The sequence below is a fragment of the Xyrauchen texanus genome, chromosome 13 (genome assembly GCF_025860055.1).
Source record: "Xyrauchen texanus isolate HMW12.3.18 chromosome 13, RBS_HiC_50CHRs, whole genome shotgun sequence".
NCBI lineage: Eukaryota > Metazoa > Chordata > Actinopteri > Cypriniformes > Catostomidae > Xyrauchen > Xyrauchen texanus.
In genome coordinates, this window is record NC_068288.1 from 15599024 (window position 1) to 15608623 (window position 9600).

Consider the following 9600-nt stretch of genomic DNA (forward strand, 5'->3'; position numbering starts at 1 on the left):
TCAGGACACGTGTGTGTCAAACCAGTCTCTGAGTATTGAGAAGTCTGATGGCTTGGGGAAGAAGCTGTTACACAGTCTGGCCGTGAGGTCCCGAATGCTTCGGTACCTCTTGCCAGACGGGAGGAGGGTAAAGAGTTTGTGTGAGGGGTGTGTGGGGTCGTCCACAATGCTGGTTGCTTTGCGGATACAGTGTTTTTTGTAAATGTCTTTGATGGAGGGAAGAGAGACCCCAATGATCTTCTCAGCTGTCCTCACTATCCTCTGCAGGGATTTGCGGTCCGAAACGGTGCAAGTCCCAAACCAGGCAGTGATGCAGCTGCTCAGGATGCTCTCAATAGTCCCTCTATAGAATGTAGTGAGGATGGGGGTTGGGAGATGTGCTTTCCTCAGCCTTCGAAGAAAGTAGAGACGCTGCTGGGCTTTCTTGGTGATAGAGCTGGTGTTGAGGGACCAGGTGAGGTTCTCCGCCAGGTGAACACCAAGGAATTTGGTGCTCTTGACGATCTCCACAGAGGAGCCGTCGATGTTCAGCGGAGTGTGTTCACCTTGTGCTCTCCTAAAGTCAACAACCATCTCTTTTGTTTTGTCGACATTCAGGGACAGGTTGTTGGCTCTACACCAGTTCGTCAGCCGCTGCACCTCCTCTCTGTATGCTGACTCGTTGTTCTTGCTGATGAGACCCACCACGGTCGTGTCATCGGCGAACTTGATGATGTGATTCGAGCTGTGCATTGCTGCACAGTTGTGAGTCAGCAGAGTGAACAGCAGTGGACTGAGCACACAGCCCTGGGGGCCCCAGTGCTCAGTGTGGTGGTGGTGGAGATGCTGTTCCCGATCCGGACTGACTGAGGTCTCCCAGTCAGGAAGTCCAGGATCCAGTTGCAGAGGGAGGTGTCCAGGCCCAGCAGGTTCAGCTTTCCAATCAGGTGCTGGGGAATGATTGTGTTGAATGCTTAGCTGAAATCTATGAACAGCATTCGAACGTATGAGTCCTTATTGTCTAGGTGGGCGAGGGCCAGATGGAGGGTTGTGGTGATGGCATCGTCCGTTGAACGGTTTGAACGATACGCAAACTGCAGTGGGTCTAGTGAGGGGGGCAGCTGGGTCTTAATCTGCCTCATGACGAGCCTCTCGAAGCACTTCATGATGATGGGTGTAAGTGCGACGGGACGGTAGTCGTTGAGGCAGGACACTTAAGACTTCTTTGGCATGGGGATGATGGTGGTGGCCTTGAAGCACGTTGGAACAACGGCGCTGCTCAGAGAGATGTTGAAGATGTCGGTAAGAACATCTGCTAGCTGGTCTGCACATCCTCTGAGCACTCTGCCAGGAATGTTGTCTGGTCCAGCAGCCTTCCGTGGGTTGACTCTATGTAGAGTTTTCCTCACATCTGCCGTGGTAAGACAGAGCACCTGGTCGTTGGGAGGAGGGGTGGACTTCCTCGCCATCACGTCGTTCTGCACTTCAAACCGAGCGTAGAAGTCGTTCAGCGCATCTGGAAGGGAGGCATCTTTGTCACAGGCAACTGATGTTGTCCTGTAGTTGGTGATGGCCTGGATGCCCTGCCACATGCGCCGTGTGTCACCGCTGTCCTGGAAGTGACTGTGTATTCTCTGGGCGTGTGCGCGCTTTGCCTCTCTGATTGCCCGTGACAGTTTAGCCCTAGCTGTTCTTAGGGCTGCCTTATCGCCTGCTCTGAAGGCGGAGTCTCGGGACCTCAGCAGCGTGCGCACCTCCGCAGTCATCCACGGCTTCTGGTTGGAGCGTGTGGTGATGGTCTTGGAGAAAGTGACAACATCAATGCACTTGCTGATGTAGCTGGTCACTGATGCTGTGTACTCCTCCAAGTTGGTAGAATCGCCATATGTTGCAGCCTCCCTGAACATGTGCCAGTCAGTACACTCAAAACAGTCCTGAAGAGCAGAGATGGCTCCTGCTGGCCAGGTTTTCACCTGCTTCTGAAGCGGTTTTGTGCGTCTGACGAGCGGTCTGTATGCTGGAATTAACATAACAGAGATGTGGTCTGAGTAGCCGAGGTGGGGGCGGGGCTCCGCCCGGCACGCGCCTGGGATGTTTGTGTAAACAAGATCAAGCTGCGTTCGCCCTCTCGTTGCAAAGTCCACATACTGATGGAATTTAGGGAGCACTGTCTTGAGATTTGCATGGTTGAAATCTCCGGCGACAATAAACAGTCCGTCCGGGTGAGCGTTCTGCAGTTCGCTCATAGCCCCATACAGTTCACAGAGCGCTTCCTTAGCGTTAGCGCTGGGGAATGTAAACTCGGTTATGCAAACAGTGGTGAATTCCCGTGGTAGATAAAAAGGTCTGCATCTAACAGTCACAAGCTCCAACAGCGATGAACAGTAACTAGAGACTAGCATAGAGTTCTTGCACCATTCCGTGTTGATGTAAACACACAAGCCACCACCGCGAGTCTTACCGCAGAGAGCTGTATTTCTGTCGGCACGAAACGAGGCGAGCCCGTCTAGCTGAATGGCGGCATCCGGAACTCTGTCGCTGAGCCACGTCTCCGTGAAAACAAAGACGCAGCAGTCTCTAAACTCACGCTGCTGGAGTCGGATATAGTCCAGTTTATTGTCCAGGGAGCAAACATTTGAGAGCAGGATAGACGGGAGAGCCAGCCGGCTAGGGTTTGTTTTTAGCCTAGCATGGACCCCCGCCCTCTTTCCGCGCTTCCGCTTTCTCGCACACCGCTTACGACGTCCTCTCCCCCGGCCACCGGCGTCAGGCGACGCCGAGGGCTGGAGGCCTGGTCTCCGCAGCAAGCCGAGTACGCGTAGTGCCTCCTGCAGGTCATCATGCAGCTTGGTTTTTGCATGAGTCTTATATTTGAGTAGTGTCTGGCGATGGTAGACACGAACACTGGTTGCTCCGATGTCCATGTGTTGCAAAAGTCGGGCTTTTTTAACAAAAATAGCACCATTGTGGATCCGGAGTGGCCGCTGCGTGCTACCGCGCCTCCATCTTGGATTGAATGATGATGATTCACTCGGAACGATCTCTTCCTGTTGCTGATTCTCCTGCGATGTGCGCGGAACTTTCCTGCAATGGTTGACATGAACCCACGTAGCTCTCTCTGCGACCTTCACTGCCGTGTGAGTCGTTAGTAGCACTTGGAATGGTCCTAGCCACCTTTTCGCCTTCCAGCTCTTTCTTCTCAGGTCACGAATCACAACAAAATCGCCAGGCCTGATTTTATGCAGGAGGGTTCCAGCCACCTTCCCCTGAGCAGCTTTTACCTGAACACAAACATTGGACAACAGAGAAGATATTTCTTTGCAATAATTCAACATGTCATTCTCACACAGATCTGTTGATGGCAGCCTTTGTCTACCCCTTTCTATTCCCATGAATGGTGGTCTACCAAAAAGTATTTCAAATGGACTTAAATTTGTTTTGACTCTTTTTCTCATTCTGGTGTACATCAACACAATTGGGAGTGCTTTAACCCATGTGAGCCCAGTTTCCTCACAGCACTTACCAATTTGTTCTTGATCGTTTGATTCTCCCTCTCAATAGTGCCTCCACTTGCTGCGTGGTAACTGCAGTGTGTTCTCATGTCAATTCCCAAAAACTGACCCACCTGCTTTATTGCTTCATTGACAAAATTCCCCATCTCTGAACAATCTCGGTTAAAAGAGCCGTTGCTACTGCTACCGAGTCTTGTTTCGAGGTTGGGAAGGCCTCAACCCATTTGGACCACATGTCAACCATCACCAGGCAGTATTTCTGTTTCCCACAAGGGGTCAACTCGATGAAATCCATCATCAGATACTCAAAAGGCCCCCCTGATGGTGGTTGAGATACTATAGGTGTTTTTATCCCTCTTGCCACGTGTGTGTTACAAATGACACATCTTTTGCAAAAATGTTCAGCAAATATCGTGAAACCCTTTGTAAACCACAATTCTTTCATCTGTGAAACCATCCCCGCTTTTGATACGTGGTCTCATGTATCAACTTTCCATAATGAGGAAAGAAATGTTTGGGTAAACAAGGCATGCCATCACAGCTCATCCACACATTTTCCTTAAGGCTACAACCAGCTGCCCTCCATCGGGTTTTCTCGTTGCCTGTGGAAAAAGTTTGCATGCTCTGTAAACAAGAAGAAATGTTGAGGTTATTGTCAGATATCAAAGCACACTTAGTCTCTGTTGTCTCCATCGCTGCCGCGGCCTTCGCTGCCGCGTCGGCTCGTGCATTTCCTGTTGAGACTGAACTGTTATCGTTAGTATGCGCTGCGCACTTGCAAATTGCGGCCTTGTCTGGTAAAAGAATGGCCTCCAAAATCTCAGACACAAGAGATGCATTTAATATTGGAGGACCATCTGACTTCAGAAATTTTCTGTGCTTCCATAAAGCACCAAAATCGTGTGTTACCCCAAAGGCATAACGCGAATCTGTGTAAATCATCACACATTTGTCTGTCATAAGTTTACATGCTTCTGTTAAAGCAACCAGTTCAGCTGCCTGAGCTGAATAATTTGATGGCAGTTTGCCAGATGTCACGACCTCAAATTCAGTGGTTATCGCGTAACCAACCTTATTCTTCCCTGTTTGTGGATCTTTGGAAGCCGACCCATCCACAAAGAGTATATTGTCACAATTGTCTAATGGCGTGTCTAATAGATCTGGGCGCGGTGTGCACACTTGTTCAAGCGCCGACAGACAACAGTGGTGTTCCTCGCCATCCTCCTCTGTGGGGAGGAGTGTGGCAGGGATTCACAGTTGTGCATCTTTTAACAGTTATGTTTGGCACGTCCAATAAAATTGTGTGGTACCTCAGCCATCGGGCTGTAGATAAATGTGACATTCTCTGTTCTTGCAAAATCATGGAAACTGCGTGTGGAACCATCAAAGTTAAATCAGAATACCCCACAAATTCCCTGGATGCCAGTACTGCCAGTTCAGCAGCCGCCACAGACCTCAAATAGTGTGGTAGCCCTGCTACTACTGCATAAAGTTTGGTTGAAAACTATGTCACAGGTCGCAGTCTGTCTCCATGAGTCTGCAAAACAACAGAAGTCATAAACCCATTTTTCTCATCAACCATCTGAACAAACGGTTTGTTTACATCTGGCAGGCCAAAAGTGGGAGCCAGAGCCATTTGCACTTTCATGTTTGCAAATGCCTCTTCGGCTTCGCTTGTCCAAACAAACTTGTCACATGACCTCAGCCCTTTCCCTGTCATCAGGGCTCGCAAAGGCTGTTCAAGAATGGCATAATTAGGAATAAATGTACAACAATAAGCACACATTCCTAAAAATGACAATAATTGTTTTTTTGTAATTGGTTTTGGCACATCTTTTATGGAATGTACACGTTTGTCACAGATGGATTTACTGTCTCATCAACCATCTGAACTTCAATCTCAAAATCACATTTTGATATAAATGCTCCTACACTTCTGCTGTGTTTCACTCCTGTACTAATCTGTTGCTTTTATGCATTCTCTCACAAAGGGGCCCAAATCTGCTCACAGCTGCTCTTTGGCCTTGATCACAGATAAAGTGTCTCAGCTCTCCTGCTATCAAATAGAACTGCATTTGTTTTTCTGTCATGCAAGCTGAGAGCACACACACACATTTTCTGCCCAGTTAAACCACCCCTCCTCAGATTATAGTTCACGTTCAATTACGACATGTGACGTGCAATGCAATTGGTCAGGCATCATATTTTCTGTGTTAAATGACATTGTTCGATCTTTTGTCAATTTCAAGATAATTTTTTTCCCAATCATCATTTTTCACACACCATTCATAAGCCCACTGCAGTTCAAATTTAGAACAACATATTTGTGGTTCTTCCTCAATGCTAATTCCAAAGGAAGTAAGGGTCAAATTTAATTCACACATTAAATCTCTGGCCATTAGAGGTACCGGACAAGCTGGTGAACACAAAAACGCATGTTTAAATGTTCTCCCGTTCTCCTTTGACTCATACTCTAAGGGCACTGTGAATTTTTGTTTTCTGAAACCAAATGGCCTGATGCTGAGATGCTCTTGTGCACTGAACCTGTTAATTTTGGGACACATGGCAAGTCACATAGTCGTATCGTAGTATGGCCAGCCCCAGAATCTACCAAAAAATTTACTAATGTCCCATTATCTAACATTTGATATCTCGGCATTTGTAAAAACCCCAAACTTTTGTACATTCTCAAACATTAATTCGAAACATCATCACATAAAACTTTATCAGTCACACTGAAAGATTTGCAAGCATTGTCTTCATTGCAGAGAGCAGTGAGTAAATCAGTGTATGTGTGTGTGTTGTAAGTGTGTGTGTGTGAAAATATGTTCACTTCCCTTCTCTGTAGCCTCTCACTGATCACCCTGTGTCCGGCCCCCACCTTCGCTGCTCTCCTATCCTCCTCAGTCTGCCTTTTTCTTCTCCTGACAGTCTCACACAAACCGCAATTCCACTTCCGGTGGTTTCCGTGTATTGACATTAGACTGTAGTCGCCAGCTGAAGATCTCACTCTCCCTTCACCTTGACTTTGTCTTTCTTTGTCAGCAGCTGTTTCTCTGCGTGTACAGCGTGTGCCAGGGTGGAGGTCAATCCCCACTCCATTCAATGTAACTTGCTTTCACTGCTTGTGCGATCTCAGGTCTCAGGAAAAAAAGTTCATTCAGGTCTCCTTCACTGTCAGAGAGGGGAGAAGCTGCTTGTGGTGCTTGTCTTCTGGGCGGAGAGCAGTCGAGGTCAGGGTTCAGTTTCAGGGCTTTCAGCTCTGCCACGGGATAATGATGATTGTATGCCGGCGGGGCCGGCACAATTGTCGTTGCATGTGGGAAAACACAAACATACTTTAAAAAAAAATGTTCTGGTGGTGCTGACACACAAACAGATCTTTCACACATCTTATTTTTACATTCCACATTTTCAACCCTACATGCTAATTCTTTCTGCATTTGCTTTTGTTCTCTTCTATCTGCTTCCTTAAGGCAACAGCCCACTGTCTGTTCACATTCTTTACACACATGTTGAACGCAGCCACAACAACTTTTTTGTGCCCGCTGCCCTGTTCCACTGATTCTCGCACCACTCTCAGTGCTCAGTGTTCCCTCTCCTGGGGAAATCATGGTATTTTATCAAATTCTCTATGTCCTGCATACATTTTCTCCAATAGTTTTTCTCATTTGACAGAAAACTGGTGTATCAAATTTGGCAAGCTTGCTTTGAGATTTCCCCATACTGGCTGTTTCTGTTTCTCTGTGGATTTACCGTTCGACGCACGTCTTATAATCTGTAGGACGTCTCCAACAGATCTGATTTCTTAACCCAAGATCAGATAAGGGTGCACTCCCTTGTGCTTTGTTAATTACGGTTTGCCCAAAATCTTTCTCTGGAGGATGTTCCAGTGCTCAGTATTTCACCTAACCTAATTAACAATTTTGTGAGGACTCAGTCTCTGTTAGAAAACTTCTTGACCTCGGACCACACAGAAAACAGTCTCAGCCACTATGGGTTTACTCACTTTTATACCAAAAGAAAATAATTTAGTCGTCCCTTACCAGAGATATTTGGGTTGCCACGGGTTCGTTTTCATTTGATTCCAGTGGAGTTTCTCCTGGCCCTGGTGCGGTAGGCCCCTCTCTCTTAAGCTTACGAGGTAGAGCTGGAACTTCTCAGTCCAGGTGGCCAAACACTGCACTCAGGTCCAGAAGGCACTTACAAGGAATCCCACTTCTGACACCAAATTGTTGTGGCAAAAAATTATCAACCAACCATTATCACTGTGTAAGAGACACTCTGACTCAAACAGTCTCTTAAGCTTACGAGGTAGAGCTGGAACTTCTCAGTCCAGGTGGCCAAACACTGCACTCAGGTCCAGAAGGCACTTACAAGGAATCCCACTTCTGACACCAAATTGTTGTGGCAAAAAATTATCAACCAACCATTATCACTGTGTAAGAGACACTCTGACTCAAACAGTCTTTTAAAATTATTTATTCTTGCAAGAAGGACCCGGTCATTACACAGGAGTTGATCTGTGCCGTGAGTGGGACCCAGAGGGGAGGGCTGACTTGTATTTTATACTCTTTTATCCCAAGGTTTCTCAACAAAAGCAGATCCTCCCCCTCTGCATCCCTCAGACACAGAGGCATTCCCCTGTAATGACTATTACTGATCAATGAGTAACAACATTTCTACAACAGGGGTCATCCACAATGCTGGTTGCTTTGCGGATGCAGTGTTTTCTGTAAATGTCTTTGATGGAGGGAAGAGAGACCCCAATGATCTTCTCAGCTGTCCTCACTATCCTCTGCAGGGCTGAAACGGTGCAAGTCCTAAACCAGGCAGTGATGCAGCTGCTTAGGATGCTCTCAATAGTCCCTCTATAGAATGTAGTGAGGATGGGGGGGTGGGAGATGTGCTTTCCTCAAACTTCGAAGAAAGTAGAGACGCTTCTGGGCTTTCTCGGTAATAGAGCTGGTGTTGAGGGACCATGTGAGGTTCTCCGCCAGGTGAACACCAAGGAATTTTGTGCTCTTGACGATCTCCACAGAGGAGCCGTCGATGTTCAGCGGAGAGTGATCAATCTGTGCTCTCCTAAAGTCAACAACCACCTCTTTTGTTTTGTTGACATTCATAGACAGGTTGTTGGCTCTACACCAGTTCGTTAGCCACTGAACCTCCTCTCTGTATGCTGACTCGTCGTTCTTGCTGATGAGACCCACCACTGTCGTGTCATCGGCGAACTTGATGATGTGATTCAAGGCCCTCGCTGTTCTTATGGCTGCCCTGTCGCCTGCTCTGAAGGCGGAGTCTCGGGTCCTCAGCAGTGCGTGCACCTCCGCAGTCATCCACGGCTTCTGGTTGGAGTGTGTGGTGATGGTCTTGGAGAAAGTGACATCATCAATGCACTTGCTGATGTAGCTGGTCACTGATGCTGTGTATTCCTCCAAGTTGGTAGAGTCGCCATATGTTGCTGCCTCCCTGAAAATTTGCCAGTCAGTACACTCAAAACAGTCTGAATTGCAGAGATGGCTCCTGCTCTCCAGGTTTTCACCTGCTTCTGAAGTGGTTTTGTGCGCCTGACAAGCAGTCTGTATGCTGGAATTAGCATAACAGAGATGTGGTCTGAGTAGCCGAGGTGGGGGCAGGGCTCTGCCCGGTACGCACCTGAGATATTTGTGTAAACAAGATCAAGCCTGTTTGCCCTTTTTCATACTGATGGAATTTAGGGAGCACTTTCTTGAGATTTGCATGGTTGAAATCTCCTGTGACAATAAACAGTCCGTCGGGGTGGGGTTCTGCAGTTCGCTCATAGCCCATACAGTTCACAGAGTGCTTCCTTAGCGTTAGCGCTGGGGGAATGTAAACTCTGGTTATGATAACAGCGGTGAATTCCCGTGGTAAATAAAAAGGTCTGCATCTAACAGTCACAAGCTCCACCAGCGATGAGCAGTAGCTAGAGCCTAGCATAGAGCTCTTGCACCATTCCGTGTTGATGTAAACACACAAGCCACCACCGCAAGTCTTATCGCACAGAGCAGCATTTCTGTCAGCACGAAACGAGATGAGACCGTCTAGCTGAATGGCGGCTTCCGGAACTCTGTCGCTGAGCCACGTC